The sequence below is a fragment of the Pithys albifrons genome, chromosome 3, assembly GCF_047495875.1.
Source record: "Pithys albifrons albifrons isolate INPA30051 chromosome 3, PitAlb_v1, whole genome shotgun sequence".
NCBI lineage: Eukaryota > Metazoa > Chordata > Aves > Passeriformes > Thamnophilidae > Pithys > Pithys albifrons.
In genome coordinates this window covers 94,980,974-95,001,715 of record NC_092460.1, presented here as the reverse complement: position 1 = coordinate 95,001,715, position 20,742 = coordinate 94,980,974, and the positions used below count along the sequence as shown (strand labels likewise).

At 41.0% G+C, this 20,742-nt stretch overlaps 1 protein-coding gene across 2 annotated transcripts in view; it reads right to left on the bottom strand.

Annotated features, from left to right (window-relative positions):
- Positions 1-20,742, bottom strand: part of FAM107B (family with sequence similarity 107 member B) — a 60,979-nt gene that overhangs the window by 18,465 nt on the left and 21,772 nt on the right. The gene's annotated exons all lie outside the window — the stretch shown is intronic.

Below are 20,742 nucleotides of genomic sequence, written 5' to 3'. Positions count from 1 at the left end.
ACAGCAGCATCCTGCCTGGAGTTCGGGCACAGCACGATCTGCTGAGCTGTCACAGCTCTCCTCCCCTCTGGGGCTTTCTGAATGACAACTTAAAAGGAATTCTAACCACCCATAAAAGAAGCTCATTTTCAACAAGTTTAAAAACACTGACATAATGAAAAACACAGTCCAGTGCAGCTTGCCAGTTTCCTAAACACACTCCTAGGTAGTTATGTAAAAGTTAAGTACTTCTTCAGACCGAGAAAATACGTACCAATGACCTGCCAACTCAACAACTCAAGTTCCTTTCATTTTCTAGGAATAAACCCTTTTCCTAGGAAATTTCAGCACTAGTAAAGATTGCTTTTTCTTCTTTTTGGTGACAAACAGGTCAGAGCAAGTACCAGCCTCTATTTTGTTTTCTTAAAACACGGTAATTTCTTAGAAACAGAGAAAAGGAAACAAAAAGAAATCATTTCCTTAAACCTGTTGCTACTCCAGACTAACACACTCCCAGCTTAATCGCAGGAAAGAAATAAAACATTCACCTCAAGGAGTTAGTCTTGGCTCAGGCAACTACATCCACATTCCAGCCTGCACTGTGTCCACAAAGAGACACCCTTCCTTGTCCAGACGTGTTTTATCCACTCTCAGGTGGAAGAGATACATTTTAAGCATGTGGTTCCTTACTGCAACTTATTTGAAAAGGAAACCACTACAAAGGAAGGAAGGAAAAACCTGAAGGAAAAGGCAAAAAAAAAAAGGAGACGAGTAAAACTGATGACCAATCTTCCAAAATGAGGTAGAATAAAATACTAAAGAAAAGGCAGTTCCACACCCTACTCATGACCTTAACCAAAGGCACGATGCTCTAATGGTTTAAAAGGAGTGAGTGGGTGTAACAGCATTTGGCAGCCAGAACAAGCCTCCTGGAAGTGTGTGCAGGCCATATACCACATGGGCCTAGGGCAGCCAAGCCTGCTGTACATGGTTTTATTAAACTGCAACAATGAGCAACAGGAGTTCTGCAAAGAACATGACATGCCACAGGGCATTTAATAGCATATCTTCTGTTCGCTGTTTTCTGGAAGAAATGAGTGTTCTGAAGAAAAAGGCTTTATAGAAAATAAAAATAGAAAAAAAAAATGTTGACACTGGATTATATCTCAAAACTCATGACTTTTTAGTGGTGCTCTTGATGAGCAGCTACAATCAGCAGCTTCTACTGCAACCTCATAACTCAGGAAGCTGTGACACCAGGGCAGGGCTGAGTAGCAGCCGGTGTGTTGCACTTGAAAGGGTAGCAGAGCCTGCCTCGCTTCTCGACGGAAGGGCGTTGTTCTCTAAAGGAACACGCCTCCATCTGAACAGTATGTTGAGGTGTTGCTCACACAACTGAGTTGCCTTTGGCTTTTCAGCCTCCCTGGAATAAAGAATCCAGAATGTCAACACCTAAAACAAAAGCAGTCACACACGCTTAGCATGTACAGAAGAGTGATTTTAGCTTACACTCTGGCAGAAGAAATTAAGTTGTATATGGTGACACAGGACTGTTTCTAGAATGTTTTCTACATCATCTTCTTTAGCCTTCTTAGAAAGGCTTGAAGAGGTTCAGGAAGGGAGAGACAGACCACCACTCCCTAATCCCTCCAGTAAGGAACTGTTCAACAAATTCCAAGTTAACAAAGAAGAATTAGAAACCACAGGGATGACCCCAGTGTCTCCACAAAGGGATTGTTTGTTGAGCTTGTAAGCTGGTGGCAAGACAGGAATTTCCTACAATTGTTACCTTTCTGTTTGAGAGACCACCTGGAGGAAAATCTCAGGCTGTCCTTCCTCACCAGCACTTGTGAAGAGGGTGAGCTGTGCCACTGGAGTTAGTAGGACCTCTCAGCTCTGCTCCTCATGTCCTTTTCCAGGGCTTTTGAGAGGGTGGGTCACTTGCTTTATGTGCTGGACTTAAACTTGAACTGCAAGAACTCTTAAGTACATAGTTGAACAAGAAAAAACCCTCAGTGGTCCAAAGAGGCATACAGGGGTCTCCATCAAACAGTTAAATCACCAGCATCCCAAAAAGTCGCTAGTTCCCAATGGTGACAGTGAGAAAAATAAAATGTGCATATACTTGTCTCTTTACGCCCCGTCCAAAAAAGAAAAACCTTAAAGAAGCAAAAAACTAAAGGGCTGCAAAACAAGACCTGAGTAGAGCCAAGAAAGGGACTGAAAGGCTTTGTCATAAAGCTGAGGCTGTATCATAAGCTGAGGAACAAAAGCAGTGTGAGGTCACAGCTTGGCTCTCGCTAGTCAAGGTTCACAAAAACACTGTGCAGGGCTACCAGTGAATGCCATTTGTCATTGGCAGATAGGCAGCCTGGCAGCCACGTCTCTGAAAGAGGGTGCTGCCAGCCCAAAGAGAAGAAGGTTTTAAAAAAAGACTCCTCACAAGCCCTAGAGCCCTCTTATTAACATAATTTCACAGGTGACTCAGCTTCCAATACAACAGGCAAGCTGAAGGGCTGTCCTCGAGCTCCATTTTTAACAGCAGCAGCTTAATTAAAAGGACGAATACCTACTGATGTACAATCATAACCTCCATTGCTAGCTGCACCTCTTCATGCCAAGCCAGCTCTGCTCTTTGTTCTGCTGCTGAACACACAACTCAGGGGGTTCTGAGCACCTCCCGGGCCCAAAGAGGGAAACTTTCAGGCCAACCAACTTTCTATGCTGGTACTAAACTGCATGGTTAGGACTCCTTAAAAATGTCACCATGTGATGTTCTCTGCAGAACATCATCTCACTGTCTCAGACGCTTGTAGAAGTAAGAAACGGCAAGAAGTGTTTCTGCCATCCTCTTCCTGTGCTCCTTCCAAAGCTAAATGGACTATTTAAGTAAAAAAACAAAAGCAAACCTGAAAAATTATCATTAAAATTCCAACAAGGCCATATAAACCCCTAGCACTTCAAAAAAGCTGCTGTGTTGCATCCCAGCAAGCACTGTCTTTCATGTTTCCTATCATTAAATTAATTACTAGTTTTCTCCATGACTGCATAACCTACAAACATGTGATGGACTTATCAGAAAGAGAAGAACTGTCTTTATGATCAAGGGTGAAAGATGAATTGGTGTTTATGTAGACATGTCATGCATTGCTGATTCCTGGGGTTGTACCTCTCTATAGGAAAGATGGTCTGCAAATGTGAGCACTGTTTCTAAAAAAATAAAGGGAAGTGGAAGCCCCTTTATTGTAAATTCTTGACCTGTTACTAGTCCCATAAATCTTAGTAAAGCAAACCCACCTGCCACAGCACTTTCAAACATTTTGACCCAAGTTGCTCAAGTTCCTACACACACCACAACTTGCCCGTGATCTTACAACACAATCACTTTCTCAACCTGCTTGCTTAACAAGCAGTGAAGAATTCCAGATTGCAAAGTAGAATATTAACATCTGCTTCATTTTTTTTAATTAGACAATCACATATCTGCCACGATTGACTGAGGAATTACATTTTAAAGCTGCAAAAAATTACTGAGCGCAGGGAATTAATCAAATTATGAAGTGGGACTATTCATTAGAATGGTCTTGGTCACATCAGAGGCTCAGTAGGAAGGCTGTCCTGCAATTACAGGGAGGAACGGAGTCACAAAGAAGAGAGAGGCTCTATTCTCAGCTCTACCAAAAACTGGATTTGTGATGCTGAGCAAGTCACTGAGGCTTAAATTACTCTGGAACAAGCTGTGGTTGTCAGCAGAAGACAACATGATGGATACCAAGTGTGGAGAGAGCAAGACAGGCTTTTCTGGATGAGCAAATCAGAAGAAACATCCTAAATTACAACAACACTATGCTTTGTCTATTATAGAAAACGTTTTGTCAGAAGTTTTGGAGCCATTTCATGCTAAGCACACTTTTTTTAGGATTGAACAAATGCTTGTTTTAGAAACAAGAGGCAAAATCCAAACAACTAATTTGCAGAATTAAGTTCAGAAAATTAAACAGACGATGTTTAAAATAAGGTAGGAAGTTAACAGATTAACAGATACACAGAAGAAAATGTGGAAAGAGTTAGAGTTAATAACACAGAGACTGTGAACTTGGTGCTGCAAAAGTAATGCCAGGGATTTGCAAGTCTTGTGCCTGAAGGACCCGACACCATTTTCACCCCAAGCCTATTTTTATGAATTTCTTGCTTCCCAAATTATTACCAAAGTCCCCAGTGTTTTCTTTTTTTTTGTTATTTGTCTGTGGATTTACCATCTCAACAACAAAAAGAGACACATTAAACACATGCTTTTTTAAGCTGCACTAGTAAATATGTTCTCAGAAATAACAACAAGATGAAAATCCACATTGAAAAGCAAAAATGAGAGCTGGAAGCCTGAAGGCTTTTCTATCCCACTGCTGAATACAGCATGTTCTCAAGAAAGCCAGTAATAAGACAGAGACTCATTTATCAAAATGTGCCCTTTTTAAAACAGCATGTATTCCTCAACAGCCTTGGTGCTCAGCAGGGTGTAAATACTGCACCTTCAGCCACTACTCCAGTGTGAGTTTATATAATGTTATATACATTAGTGTTTAAAATTACAGCAAATGTTTGCTACATTTGAGTCCCATTTCATTAAAAAATGTTAATAGTTATCCTTTAATGTGAATGTTTACAAGTCAGCCATAACTTTCTTCATGTCATCAAAGATAATACGATGTTAAACATGATATTCTGAACTGCTACACTGAGTCCTGCAGCCTTCCTGCACAGAGGATGTGGACCCAGCTGCTATAACATTGATCCCAAAAAATTATTGGAAAGGCTGCTCAGAAACACAACAAAGGCAGTGACAGCATCTATTTCCAGTTTAGCAATGCATTTGGTTATGAAAGCAAACAGGCTAGCAGAACTAATCCAGGAGCCTTCCCCTGCACAGATTTGTCATTAATACTTCTTGTTCTCTCACCTGCACCTTTCCAGCACTGTTCTGAGCAGCAACAACACAGGTACCAATGGCACCACTCTGCAACTGCTAAATGTTTGAACACGGTCAATATGCTTTGAACACAGTGAATATAGTTTGAACACAGTGAATGCGGTTTGAACAGAGTGTTTGCTTAACCAGATGTGCATCTTAAGGATCTTTACAGCAGACAACAGTTTGCTCCCACGTCCCCATATCTGAGAAACTCTAGAGCAACTTGTGCTGTACCCACATGAGCAAACAGGCCCTGCAAGGAAGCAAAACCCTCAGAAGAAACAGACACATTCACCTGGAATTGTGAAGTTTCTGCCTCTGCAATGTACTAGTGAAAATCAGCATATGGTTCTATCTGTATCAGTACGCAGTGAAGTTACTCCTGAGTGGGAACAGTGGTGCCAGTATGAACAAAATCAGCTAGTTCAGAGAATGCTACCACCTCAACCTACCACCTACAGACAAAGCAGAACAACTTGTAGGAAAAGGTTAGAATCTCAGTAACACTGAAGTGACAAGATTTCAGTCATACTGAAGTTTCATTAGAGCTCATGTTATACATTTAGTTTACAAATGGCAATTGGAACCAAAATTAGATCAACCTCACTGTTCACACACACTTGAAGGAGTCACTGTATTCCATTCGTCTACACAGAGGGCCGAAACATTAGCTCCACTTTATATTCTGTATCTTCCTGGAAACCAAAGGACTCGGATATACAAATAGGAGAACTTTCGTAGATTTTCCTGACTGCTCTCAATGTTGCATCCCTCCAGAGACACACAGCTGTCAGCTCCTTTAACAGAAATGTAACATCCTGCTCGCATTTTAGGTAACTGTTTAGTGCAGATTTTACAGATAAAACAGGATGTTGGTTACCCACTTCATCCCCAAACCTCACCTTGTCAGCACTATGAACCTGTCTGCTGCAAACTGGGCTGCAGAAGATGCAATATTATGTGCCTTTGAGCAGGGTGACAGTCACCCCAATGAAAGTCCACCAGCACTACACCACCCAGAATGTAGCTAAGCTAACAACCCCACTAATTTGGGTTAGACACCCTCTTTTCAAGAGCCATTTCCTTCTCACCAACACACCTAATTACACATACACCTCAGGGCCTAGTGGAACAAACACAAGGTCTTTGTGGTTGGACAAGGATGCAGATTTTGACTCAGGAAGTGTATGTCTGCAACTTAATTTTGATCTGCACCCTACTGTGCTCAGTGCTTTCCTATGGCTTCTATTCAACGTAAACATTTACTACCATTGAAAACCCGGTGCTTCCAGGAAAACAATGTTTAGTTAAATTCGCATAGTGATAGAAAAAATGGCAATAAGACCATTAAAAGTTTGAAATCAATGGATGAACTTTGCCAGACAGCAACAGCAGGTTTGCTGCAGTGCATGCCAGCAGATGTACTTCACCCTCAGAAGTATCACTCTCAGTAGTAGGGTGATTAACAAATTTAATAGTTGTTTCTACTAGAGCCAAAAATGGGTAAGTTTGTAAAAGCTAGAACACAGACACTTATCAGGAAAAAGAGATCCATGCACAATTTCAGAGTTCTTTAATCTCATCCAGAGGGTATTTCTATTGCCAGAGGGTGCTGACATCCGTTTAACAGAAGATCTTTAAACATGTCTTTTAAATATCCTTCCCAAAACCCTCCCTTGGGACAGCTGCATTACTTCAACAAGGGACTCGAGAGGCAGGAGGAGACAGTATGTTAAACGAGGCAGACACACAGAAGGCCACAGCAACAAGAATTTCATCCAGTTTCTCACATCTCATCCCATCCTTCTTTACATCAGATAAATCAGCATAGTTCAGCTGTAAATGTCTTCTCTGAATGTTACCCAATGCCTCAGTTAAAAAGACATCAACCACTTGTACCTGCCTCTCTTAAGACCTTTTGTATATCCCACTCTAACCCTCATTTATACCATTATTATTATTACCTAATTATAAACGATGGCTTGATTAAAACATACATATTTATAGAAGCATTCATGTCACCTACCTTTAGGCCTTTAACTGCTGCGGCTAAAATGGGAAAGCAAGCTCCTTATAGCATTAGCATGGTTATCCAGAGGGCAAATCAAAGCAGTGCTGAAGTCAAATATCACTCTCAAGCAGCTTCCAGACACTCCTGCCTTCCTCCTTTGGGGTTATAAGTCCAGGGAACCTAGACTCCCAAACTGCTTTTTAATAGCAGTGGGCAAGGTCCCTTCAAAAATCAAAATAGTTAGATATTCCAACCCAAATTTCATAAACTGCAGTAATACTGAACAAATAAAACCTGCCACTGCTTTCTATAGTATCTCTAGTATGTCAGCTACTTCCAGCTTCACAAACTGCATCATGCAAAACCATGGAAAATACTCAGTTTAATCACTTCCTGTATTATTCACCACATTGTGTGCAATACCTTGTGGATTAATTATCTAGATAACAAAATGACTGCAAGTGCCATTAATGTTGTCGGTCTGAAGCAGTCATCTAAAGAATGAGAGCTATGTGCTCCTGCCATCTATGGTGTGAGGGAAGCTGAACTGAAGAAGAATCCCTTACCTGCTACATAAGGGCGAAAAACCCCCCACCTTCCCCCCTCTGCAGGAAGGTGACTAAATCATTATGCAACTGTGGAAAGTCCCAATCACTGGGAAAACTGAAGAGAAGAAAGCACTTTTCCACCTGGAAGCCAAACTGCTTAAAAGAATGAAGAGGAGGGTCACCAAGTCTAACACATCTGAGTTTCTTTCATTTGAAATCCAATGAGCAGCCAGCACCTGTGAAGTAAATGCTGTATTTTTTACTTCTCTATGTAGAATCCCAAAGTGTAGTGCAATACCATCAATGGCTGAACTCACTGCAGAGCCCAGTGGATCCCCACTACTGACCGGTGAGAAGGTGGCACACATATACCCCCTCTTCTCTCCAGGCACAGGGCAAGGGTGGAACAAAGACAGTCACTCAGTGGGACAATCCACTTGCTCTAACAGTGACACTTAAAAACTATATGCTCAGGCTAAGCTGGCCCTTTCGGTTGGTCTATGTTGATCCAGACTTTCTGAGAAAAAAAAAAAAAAAGAGAGCTGCACCTCTCCTATGAATAAATACTGAAGACAGTTGGGCTGTTCAGTCTGAAGAAGAGAAGGCTCAAAGAAGACCTTAAGCCTTGCAATATATAAGGGGAATTTATAAGAAAGGTGGAGAAAGACCTTTTAGCAGGGTCTGTAATAAAAGGTCAATGAGCAATGGTTTTAAACTGATAAAGTATAGGTTCAGATTGGACACAAAAGATGGAATTTTTAACAATGAAAGTGGTGAGACACTGGCACATGTTGCCCATAGAAGCTGTAGATGCCCCACCACTGGAAGTGTTCAAAGTCAGGTTGCATGGGGCTTTAAGCAATATGATTTAGTGAAAGATGCCCCTGCACATTGCAGGGGCATTGGACTTTATCAAGTCTTCATCAACTTTAAAGACCTCTTCCAATTCAAACCCTTTCATGACTCTGACTGATGACATTTATATTAGGATAGGATAAACATGTTTGGGGGATGCTTGTACTGGTGAACAAAAGCAGTCCAGCACTGAGGAGATACCACACCCAAGGTGATATTGCTCCTCTCTGGACCTAGGACACCCACACAAGTGAAGGAAGCCCTTGAGCAGAATTACTGCTCTCCCTAACCACAGATGTGGCCACATATCACCACCAAGAACACAGCTAGAAACATCTCATTTCCATGTGTCCTGGTTAGGCAAGAGGCATGGATTTCTGTTTGAAGGTAATCTAAACTGTACCACTGGAAATACCAGTGGAAATATTTCTGTTATTCCCAGGCCACCAAACACAAGTAGCACTTTCTAGTTTACTACTCTGGTTTCCAATTTGACAAATGCCTTTAATGGAGGCGCTTCCTTGAACACATACCAAATGCCCTTGAACATAAATGTGCCTAAACTATTTCTCCAAGAGAGTTCTTTTTTTTTTTTTGGTAAATAAATAAATTAACTCTGAGTGTGTTCTAACCTCAAAATGGAGGAGAGGAGGGAACTATAAAAACAAAGAGGAAAAGAGAAGAAAGCCTCTCGTGTGGCATTTTTCTTGCTGTGAACACAGGAAGAAACAGGTGTTGGTACAAGCAGTAAGGAAGACAGATTTACATCTCCTAGTTTCAAAACAAAGTGCTATAGGCAAAAATATTACATTATTGAGGCAGAGACAGAGGAAGTTGCAAAATGGCTCAACATTTCAGGAAGCTGTGGGGCTTTTCACTCAGTTCTGTAGCTGGGGAAAACAAACATAGCCTTTAAATATCAAAGAGTGGTTTGGGTTAGAAAGGAACTTAAAAAACATTCAGTTCCACCAATCCTGATGTGGGCAAGGACATGTTTCACTAGTCCAGGTTGCTCAAAACCCTGTTGTCCTAGTTACAGGGGCTGGGACCAGTTCCTCACTGTGTGGTTATAGCCAAAACTGTGTATTTTACACCCTGTATGTAATTTCTGATGAACTGTTAATAATAGATCGTTTGCAGCAGCTGCCCAGGGCACACCTGATGCCTCAGACTACAAGCTGGGTGTTAAAGAACCCCATGAGGCAGGGGAGTATTTCTGTCTTCACACCAATGACACAGCTGTGGCAAACTCCCCTCCAGGAAGGCATCAGCACCTTCACACCCAACCTGAGGGGTCCTGTGTGCTAATGGGCCATTAGGGAGTGGCATAACAGGCACTGCAATGGCCTAGACCATCAAACGATTCCAAAAATATCCCATGACTCAGAGAGTTAAATCACACATTGTGAAACTCCTCACCTTGGGGAAGGTACTGGGCATTCCCATCTGAACCTGAGCATATATAATCTTTGGGGTTTTGGACTTCTGGTACCACTTGTTGGATCCAGAGGAGGACCAGACCCTCAACAGGACTGTGACTGCCACTCTTGACAAGACTGTGACCATCATCCTCACCAACAGATTTGCCTTTCCTTCTACTTTGTTCTCAGGGGGACCACATGGTGCTCAGCACAGGGGCTAAACAACACCGTTCTGCTCAGGTCCCAGAGTGCTGGATAACACATCTGTTTTCCCTCTCTATCAGTGTATTTATTGTAATCTTTTTAGTACATTGTAACTCTGACTTGTAATCTGTCTTGAGCTGGATTCATTTCTCCTGCCAGTTTACCTTTAAACCAGCTCACCTGTTCAATCTGATCTTGAACACTTCCACAGATGGGGAAGCCACTACTTTTTAGAGCAACCTGTTCTGCAATTCACCACCTAATATCTAATCTCAAACTGCCCTCCTTCAGTTTAAAGCCATTCCCCCTTGTCCTGCCATCACAGGCCTCTGTCCAAAGTCCCTCTCCAGCTCTCCTGTAGCCTCTTTAGGTACTGGAAGGTGTTCTATGATCTCTCCAGTCTTCTCCAAGCTCAACAATCCCAATTCTCTCAGCCTGTCTTCAGAGCAAAGGTGCTCCATCTTTACGGCCTCCTCTGTACCCACTCCAACAAGTCCCTGTCCTTCCCCTGTTGGGGGCCCTAGAGCTGGAGTAGAGTAGAAATTAGCAACTCAGCAACAACAGTCAAACAAATTTAATGCTGCATCTGTTGTTACAATTAAATTAACAAAGTACTGATAGAACCATGCATGTTTTCCCCTTGTGTACCATACCCTGGGCAAAGATGTTCTGTAGCTGTACATATTTCCTGTGTTATAAATTAAACACAAGCCAAATTCACCCTTCTTGCAATGCTATTAAAAATCAAGGGAAATTACTCCAGGGATAAATCTGGTCCAGTGATGTTTTTCAGCAAAAATGAGTTTCAGAATAAATTCTACTAAAATAGGACTCTGTGGAAATACTTGAAACATTTTCACTTGTGTTCTCAGGGCACTTGTTTAAAAATATATCAGAACAGATAGTTCTCAGTATTAAATAGATAGAAAAATTGAAGACACTAGAAAACTATATTTTCACGTGATCAACCTGATATTCTTACTGCCTGGTTCTGTGGTGGGTGGTTTTATTGTTGTTGATATTTCAATTTTTATATTTTTTGTGTGCATGTTTTCTGGGGTTTTTTTGTGGGGTGTCTTGGGTTGAACTGACAAAATGCCAACTGCCCAATACAGACTGTCAGTGAGGAATTGTGGGGTTTATTGTTGGTTTGGGACTTTGTTTCTTTTGGGTTTTTTTTAATACTTATGTATTTCCAGCTGTAAACAAAGCCCACCCTATATGCAGCTCAAGTTGTGTATGAGTTGAGCAGATCAGAAATTACAGATATATGTGGAAAATCAGATTCATGCATTCAAGATTTCAAATTTTTACATAAATTACACAATCTGGAAAAATATTACTACAAATAGCATCAGGTTAGACTCTCAGCCGGCATGAGCTGAAGCCAGTCTACTACAATCAATTAATCTTCCTCAGCTTATCTGACTCACTCAGGTATTGTAGGCAATATTAATATTGCACTTCTCCACAAAGTCACACATGCAGAAGCGCTGGCAAAAGCAATGGCCTCAGGTAACCTCCCCACTCAACAGCGCAATGCTGCAGACCCGCATGGATGTATCTGGAAAGCTGCTTCCATGAAAGAGCGCATCAACTGGAATGATGAAGACAGTCATAAAACACAAGTTGCTGAAAGCAATTTATCTACAGCAATTTGCACAGCCAGCAACCACTGTAATCACATTTCTGTAGAAACAAAGAAAGGGCTGGAAGGACCTTCAAGAGGCCACTCCTCTCTTCTCTGCCACAGGGTGAGCTATCACACACCTACACACCTCTGGTGTCTCCTCCTTCAGAGGAAACTTTTGAGGCAGAATTTTTCATTCTTGATCTTAATCCAAAGTGGTGATTTAAACCCAGCTGTTCATCTCCTTTTAAGCCCCAGGCATTGACATTTAATGCTACTAAATATACAGAATGTCAAACTGGCTGGTTAGTTCCAATGTGAACACAGAGCTGAGCCTTTGCTATCGTGGGACCAGTGAAGATACAAACAGGTAGAATTAATGACTTCTCTAGAGAAGGAGTCAAATGTTGCAGAAATTAAAAAAAAAAAACTGTTCACCAGACTTTTTTTTTAATCTCCATTGCAGGACATATTTTTAGCACATCTGGAGGAGACCACAGAGGTCATGAGAAAACCTGCAATGCTCTCACAGAGGCCATCCTTCTCCACAGGCACAGAGAGGCAGCGGGTGTTCCCACTGCCATACAGAAGAGGCCACTCTGTTCCCAGAGAGAGCTCTTGTCTCCAGCCTTGCTCTGATCAAGCCTGGTTTTGACCTCCCAGCTTTTACAAGCTTTTACAAGTCCCCTTGCAATGGCAGAGGGGCCTGTACTTCCCCGCTCTGTCTTCCCACCAGAAAGTCACAGGCTCAGCAGAGATTCACAAGGAGCAGACAGCTGGCAGTCAGTCCCCTGCCTCCCAAACCTCCCAGGGCACATATCCAGAGATAAAGTTTGTGGAGGGAAGAAAGGACAGGCTGGCAGGGGAAGCCATTAAATGTACCATTTTGCAAAAGTAGTACCTGGATGGCTCTTAGCCACACAGAAGGATTCAGAACTAACTGGCTGATGGCTCTTCTGTGGTAAAGGGAGAAGAGTCTGGACATCAGATCCTAGTCTTAAAAGAAGCTTTAAATTATTAAAGCAAGGCCTCAATTCTTGTAACAAGGCACTCCAGCTTATTTAAAGACAATAACACACTAATAAGAGCATTTATTTCCTTCCACATCTTCCAGGCATGGAATCACTAGATTTGTTTGGAAATGTTTCCATTGCTTCTGCCACAGTCCTGAAAATAGCCTTGTGCTCGTGAAAAGATACAACCCAGTCTCCTCATTGAGATTTTAAGCCAGAATATCTATTTCTTCTATTTTTTCCCCTATATATTTCTTTGCATGCAATTATTCAGACAAATCATACTCCTTAATCTCCCAGGACTCAGTTTATTGAAATAATTGAGAGGGCTTTTTTCTTCTCTGATGTTCTGTTTTTCAGGGCAAGATTCCTTTTTGTGTGTATGATCCTTTTTCAATTATGCAAAACCCAAGGCAAGAGTGTAATAAAAAATGCAACAACTCTGTTGCTTATTTTTGTGGTCTGACATTTTCATTTCATGTCATAATGAGTCTAATCAATCTCTTCTGCATTACACACATATCATATTCCTAACCAGTAGCAATTAGAAATAGATGGCCGTTTGCTTTCTTCCAGAATTGTAGCAAATTAATGTCACTTGTCACAAAAAGAGTTCAGACTACAAAAAGCAATACACAAAACACTAAGTATTTTAATTTAACACCATTCTTCATGCAGTTGTCAAATCAAAAGCAACAGTGCTAAATTCTATTATTAGTCATCATGCTTGGATCTTCACTCTGAAAAAAGGCATTAATGAGATGGAGACCTGGAAAGCATTTTCTTAGAAGCCATACAATTGTAAAATTAAACAATTTGGTCCTTAGCATTAAATATCATCAGTAAATCACATAACAACCAAGAAAGGCAAAAGCGCTAAACTAGAAACATCTGTAGTGGCTCTGTTGCTTTCTATACAAGTGACAGGCAGGGTGTCTCTTGGTGACAAATGTGTGAGTCTTCCTGTGACCCATGTCAGAGATGTTGTGCCTGCTGTGATCTGCACTGGCAGATTTCCATCCTGAGCTCAAATTCTCACAGCTGCCCTTGCACAGGACTTTCCTGCTTTCCTCCAACACGCTTCCTCTTGTTTTTGAAAAGGCAACAAGCACAGTTGTCCCACTTAAGCCAGAGGTGTCCTGCACTAGTTCATGTCCTCCTGAAGACCCAATTGGTCTTACATTGGCAGCTGCAATAAAAGCAGCTGTTCAACATCCACAAGCAGCATCCAGTTGCTGTAACAGCCAGCTCTATTCAACCTGACAGAAAGGAGAAATGGCATTGCTGTCTTTCTTTTGTTTACAGAAGTCTTGCCTTTAATTTCACTTGGAAGCTTGTCGCTGCCTATTGGGTTTGCTCACTTTGTCCATCAGCTTCTTATTCCTTAAAAAGTTCAAACACTGAAAAAAGGATGTGAAAGTTGGAGTTACACTGAGCTGTTCCACATCTCTATCTCTAGAAGTGGCTGTATCACATCCAAAGTCTGTTGGCCTACCACATCAGAGGTCAGAAGGCCACCCCGCTTTCAGTTCCCATTGCTGTCTGTCAGTTCCCATTCCCATCCTCATCCTGTGAAATACAGAGTGTGACTGTGGCAAAGATGGACACAGAGCACCAAACAATCAGTAACTCAGTCTCAGCTGTCAGCCATCTACTCAGATGTGACATCCATTGCATAAAAACCTCCACCTGTTCCACATCTGTGTCAATGGGGAGAAAAAAAAGCTGAATCTTGCAGATGTACAAAGCTCAGACAACAAAAAACAGATCACTGATCGGAAGCTCTCCAGGCATATTCACTGTGAAAGATGGCATGAATTTTGTTCCCTCACAAGGTGACCAGACAGACAGTGATGCCTATTGCAAAATTGTCTCACAAAAAGAGTGACTCAATGAGGGATCCAGGACTTCTGCATACAAACCCATTTAAGGTGAATCCTCTATAGCACAAACAGGAGTGGGGCTGCAAGAATTGGACAGCCATTAACTGGAATATTACTTGAATCCTGGACCAAAATGTCCATGGTCAGATGACCCAGGGATTTCCAGGGCTGACTTAGGAAAGTCTAACAGCTTACCAGCTGCTACTGAAACCTGTGCTCCACAAGAGGCTAAGATAAAATAATATCAGGTGATTGCTTCTTTTTAGATCCCAACTTGCCATTGAACAAAGTAACAAGGCAGGCAGGATCCAGGGAGTCTCCGTTATTCCAGAGATCCCTTGAGACCCAGTCCTTCCAAGAGGGACAGCAATTATGAAGCTTTCAGTAGCAAACCCTTAACCTCAGTCACGAACACCCTTAAGTTTAATTTAGCACATGGAATTTGTTGAACCCTTCTAAATCCTTTATACAGTCTGTGCATCAGCAAGTGCAGGTTACGGGTTTTGCTTCTGTAAACTAAACTAAATATGAACCCAAAAGTCAAGAGCGAAATAAACAATTGCAGATTTTGAATACTGATGGTTATTCCTCACCCACAGTTGTACATATCATCCAAGTGCTGAGTAAATCAAAACCCAGGGAGAAATACACACTGTAGGCCAAATCTTTCAGCAGGTATATGACCTGAACAATGCTTCATATATAATTACACTGCCAAGAACTTGATGAAAAAAATTGAGTGGATGTCAGCATATGCTTCTTGTAAAGCAGACAAGAGGACCTTTGTCAGACAAGAATTAAATTAAGATTCACTATAGGAACTGTATGATACAGTTTAAAAGAAAACCACATTATGAACACATGTGCAGGCCTGAAAATGGGGGTAAAAATATTGAGGAGAAATGTTATCTGAGGCCTGCTCCTAACAGGGAGGGAGATTCAACAGCAAGGGATACTATTACCCATTGCATCCAGAAAACTGGTGGGCTTGCTGCTTCAAAGCAGCTGCTTAAGTATTTAGCTTGAAAGGCAGACTGTTCCTTGCATTTTCTCTGGTGTGGCTTTCAGCTGCACTGCTAAACCCTCTGCTGACACAGCAGTGCCAAAGAGGAAAGCACTCCAGGCAGGACTGGAGTGTCTCTAGGCCGAATGAGGGCCTGGTACAAACTGCACATGGTTTATAGGGCAATCTGAAGTGGAGATCCCAGCACTGTGCTGATGCCAGAGGAGCCTCGAAGCTGTGGTGGAATTTTTGAGGACATGGCTCAGTATGTTCACACCAGCAAGGCAGTGACAGGGGCCGTTCTCAGTGCTGGCTATTTGGTTGTAGAGAAAGACAAAGAAGGAAGCAGCCAGTAAGAGACCAAGACCTGTGCAGTCAGCAGAGCAGCAAATGACTCACACACTCCAGAGATGCACACAAGACTAGTCCACGCTAGTCAGAGCTGGGTATTACAGATAATAACTCAAACAGCCTGCATTATACAGATACCAGGTTTGCAGCCTACACATCTGCCCGTTTTCTTGCTAGATACTGAAAACCAGCATCCATCTAATCACTCCCCAGCAATAATTTCCTTTGCTGCTTCAATCCCCTGTTACACAGTGTCATCTGGTCCCAGAGACTTAAAATATATGAATTAATAATATTTGGAATTTTTTTGATGGAACAGTGGAACAAATAACTGATACATTGAAACTTAAAAAAAAGGCAACAAATTGAAGCTCACCAACTGAAAATAATTTGCAAAGCAATGATTCAGCTTAGTGTGCAATTTTACACACACGCAGATACAGGTTTTCCACATATTAAAATAACACTACTAATTAATGCTATAATGAACAAAATATGTGCTCAGCTCTCCTTTGAAAAGCCTATCACGCAAGTAGGCACCTAATAAATAGTGAGACAACTGTAGTCAGATACAATATGGCAATTTCATTCTAACAGAAATCTTGCTGGCACTGAGGCTGAAGACACATATTTTCAAGGAAAGTTTCCAGACCTTTCCTGGTGTCCGTATTTAATGTTTTGAGAGAAGCAAGAGGATTTTTTATCTAGAAGGTACTTCACAAGAAGCACACACTTCTCTTTAATGTTTTGCTTTAAATTAGGGATAAACAACTTGCAAGATTGCTCAAAAAAACTCTGGAAGAAGCAAAGCAAGAATTCAATCAGAAGAGCTGTGAGTAAATGGGATTACCAGTCTAGCTTACAAGTGAGAATTGTATGTTAAAAAAAGGAAGAATCACATTTCCATGTGGAACATTTTAAAATTATTATTATTATTACTAAATATAACATTTCAGATTTCCCTCTTCTATTTCCAGTAATATGCACACTCATCTCTGCTTGTTCCATTAGATAACAACGGGTAGCAGAGCCAGACATGTTCTTGTTCAAAATCACCTGGGATTTGAGTCCTCCCAGGTTCCTCCAGAAGGGAGCAGCAATGCTAGGACCACAAGGAAACAGGCAAAGGGAGAGGAATAGGAAAATTTGGTTTTCAGACCCATCTTCATCACAGGCCTCAAAATATCCACAAAGTAGCAGAATTCCCATACAAATCTGAACTGGAGATGAGAGAGGAAAATACTCAAGTATCAACATGTTCCAATTTGGAAATGTCATGAAAAATTAAAATTCTGAGCTAACTTTATAGAGGTGGGGTACAAAAATCAAGCAAAGAGTACCCATGTAATATGGCACCTAAATGGCAAGAGAGAAGCATTTATTCTGCCACACTGAAATATTTTATATTCACAGTCATCACTGCAGTGTTGAATGATGTGAAGGAAAGTGTCGCTGCTTCTTCCTTGTACCATTCTCTGCTACAGCACCCTCTGCCATCCAAATTTCCTCTCCCTCTCACACCTTTACAAAATGTCAGTGAAGTGACTTTCTAGGAATTTGGGCCAAGTTCAAGAATCCCCATCTGCTCCTGCTGGAGAGGGATGAGATCAGACTGTAAACGCGTGGCAGACTCATCACAAGGAGACATGTGAATACAATTTGGACATGTACAAAAGTCAGTCCCAGCCTTCTTCATTTAAATTAAAAACTTTATACTCTCCTCTGTCTCTCTGTAATGAAACATTCATATAATCAGTTATTCATCCATTTAGGTTGAGTGCATGTATAGGCAAGCACTCTCAAGACATTTCATTAATCTACATTTATGTTAAAGCTGTTTAGAATTGCAGACGTGCATGTACAAGATGAGGTTTTTCAAGACTTAAAAGCAATTAGGTCTTGAGAAAAGTGGATTTGGTAGCACATGTTCTCACAGTTACTTAAATAAATTCAATTTAAATATCTGTTTAAATCAGCAGGAGACTTCTCATTAGACACCAGTGTTTTTTCCAGTTTCAAGAGCTTTTTGGCATTGCCTTACACTGTGAATGTAGGAGCAGACACCTGTGCAGGTCCTCAGCTTGCAGGATGGCTCACCTTGCAAACCTACACACACAAACATGGGTTCAAAAATTGAATTTATAATATTTTTTGTTACAGTTGGTAGCAATATGGAAACATATATACAAAAGATTAACTTTCTGGAGGCTTTTCTCCACACCTGACTGGTCATCATGAATGTCCAGGGCAAAAGTCAGGAGCAGAAGCATGGTGTTCATCCACTGACTCTTCCCAATTTACCTTCATGGCACTCTGTAGAGCCAAGATCAAGCTTCTGTATTTTGTAAGAAGATGAACATTAAAAAAGAAAAAACATAAAAAGCAAAATAAAAATCAAGTTACTTGAGGAACTGGAAGCTCAAGTTGGATCATGTAAATCCCAACTGAACACTGGAAGATAAGTCCTTTTGCATTTAACCAACTCCTACACTTTTAGATGTGCAGTAATTTCAAATGCTGCCTACTTAAACTCTAACTGAAGACTCATGAATTTTCCACTATTGGAAAAAATTGACCCTAACTCTGGCAGAGAATATTAGACTTCTTTATAATCCCAAGTGTCTCTCTTGCTTGCATATATTTATTTTCCTTTTAAGTCCACTGATGGACTTAAAAAGAGAATAAATATTTCATTTCTTGCCCACAAATGTGGCCAAGAAAACACAATGTAATTACATTCTGTGTGTGGCTAAAGACTAAAGCCGGCTGTTTTAAAACATACACATAAACACACAGATACATATGTACATATATACTCACACATACAGCCTTTGTTAATAATCAGATCTTGATGAATCGCCCCTATTTGATATTTTTACAGTGTTTCTTGTAAAATGCATTCCCCAAATGTGCAAACTATTAAGAAAATATGTGAAAAACAAAGTCTGATTGGCAGACTAAAGATGTAGGCTGCATAACACATAAGCCTGTTTAGCATTAATGCCAGAAGAACCCTTCTCACTCTAAAAATCTGAAATATCATTTGCTTTATTAGGTTTAAATCAAATATTCATTTAATTTACATAAAAATAGCAAATTATAAATTAATACAGATTATGTAGAACTAAATTCATGCAAAGACAGCAGTTCTTTTTTAATAGACCTTTGGTTTGGAAGTGATTATTACTGCACACTGCTGAATTGCTACAACAGCCCACAAGGCCAGTGCTGGAAGTCTGTCGATATAAGCATTAAGATTTCATTTACTAAGAGTTGATTAACTCTTGGCTTCCTTTTCCACTAATTAATACCACAAACTGCCTCCAACTGTTACGAGTTTAGATCTGTGTGTATGAACAAGGAATGACTACCTTACACACAACTGAGAATTACAATTTCACAGATCCAGAAAATTTAACCTTTTTAAACTGGGAAAAGAAAAAGAAAGGCAAGACAATGCTTTACCCTAGTCAAAAAGTCACTGCACCTCAGACTAACTCAGAATTCATGAAACTCTACTCAAGAAAGTAAAAATGAAAGTATGACCCTTAAAAAACAAGGCCAGATGTTCCACTAATTTCCTCTTACAGTTTTGCAAACCACGTAGTTCATGGTCAGAGAAAAGTCTATACAAGTCACAAATATGCCTTCAGAAGAGATCCAAGAGTTTCCCTTCCAAGCCAGGGACAATTCCCTACAAAACAGAAGACACCATTCCAGCACCAAGCCGAATAAAGTGAGCCAGAGGTCACTGGCAATCACGTTTAATGGATATGAGGATACAGAGAAACAGCTCTGCAGGCAGAGCCCTGTGGCTGGCACAGCTCCCAGGGCATAGGGGTGATTAACTCCAGCAGAACAACATTATAGTCACTCAAGTCCCTACTCGCTGCAGGAGCCTTGCTAACATTTATGTTTACTACCCGAGGTCAATGCCAATAACTTCACAGTCCTTACCTACTCAGAAGTGCTACTACCCTGCTCTACCTTTAACCCTCCCCTCCATGTTCCCACACTACTAAGGACGTGCTCTTACTCCATCTAAGGCCATTTTAATCACACACACAGGGGCTTTCTTCCCTTCTGATATTTTAGTGAACATAACATTAGAAGAGGCTGAAAATCTTTCCTAATCTTAGCGAAACCTTTTTCCACTAAGTCCTCTGTAACTGGGCTGCTGCACAGCACCACAGCTGGAGACAAGGGGGTTATAATGGAAATGGTGAGGTAGCTTTAGACACAGCACCAAGCTGAACGGAAACCCTGTCATGCTACTGGAAAGAAAATACATTTAAAGCCTAAGAGGCTCTGTCATCGCCATAAAATGCACACACTGCTGCTGCATGCTCTCAAACTTTATTAAATGGGCCTGGGCACAGCAGTAGTAAAGTGGAGCCTCCCCTGACTTTGTAAAGTACGTGGGGCCACTGCCACCACCAGCTGTGACCACCTCCATGCTAACATGGAAGGGCAAGAACAAAAATCTGCACTAAATTAGAATCTAGTTTTGCGATCATGAAAAGAATAGAGGAACAAAATTGGTCTCAATACAAGTCAGTGCTGGAGGGTTACTCTCACTACCTGGCCATTATATTCTATTCTTTGCTCAGCATTAACACCTACTCATTTCTCTAACTCAGTGACTCTCATTCTCATTCCTCTGTTGTCACCAAACCAGCCTTCCTGTAGGGAAGGTCTGTCAACTGCAATGAATGCTGACCACTGTATTTAGCATAAAATTTAGACATTTTTAAATTAAGACAGTAAATCACTGCTATCCTCTGCACATAAAAGAAAAATCCAGATGAGACAAAGCTATAATGACGCTCTTTCATTAAACTGGTGAAAGAAAACTGAAGACAAGAGAACAAGACT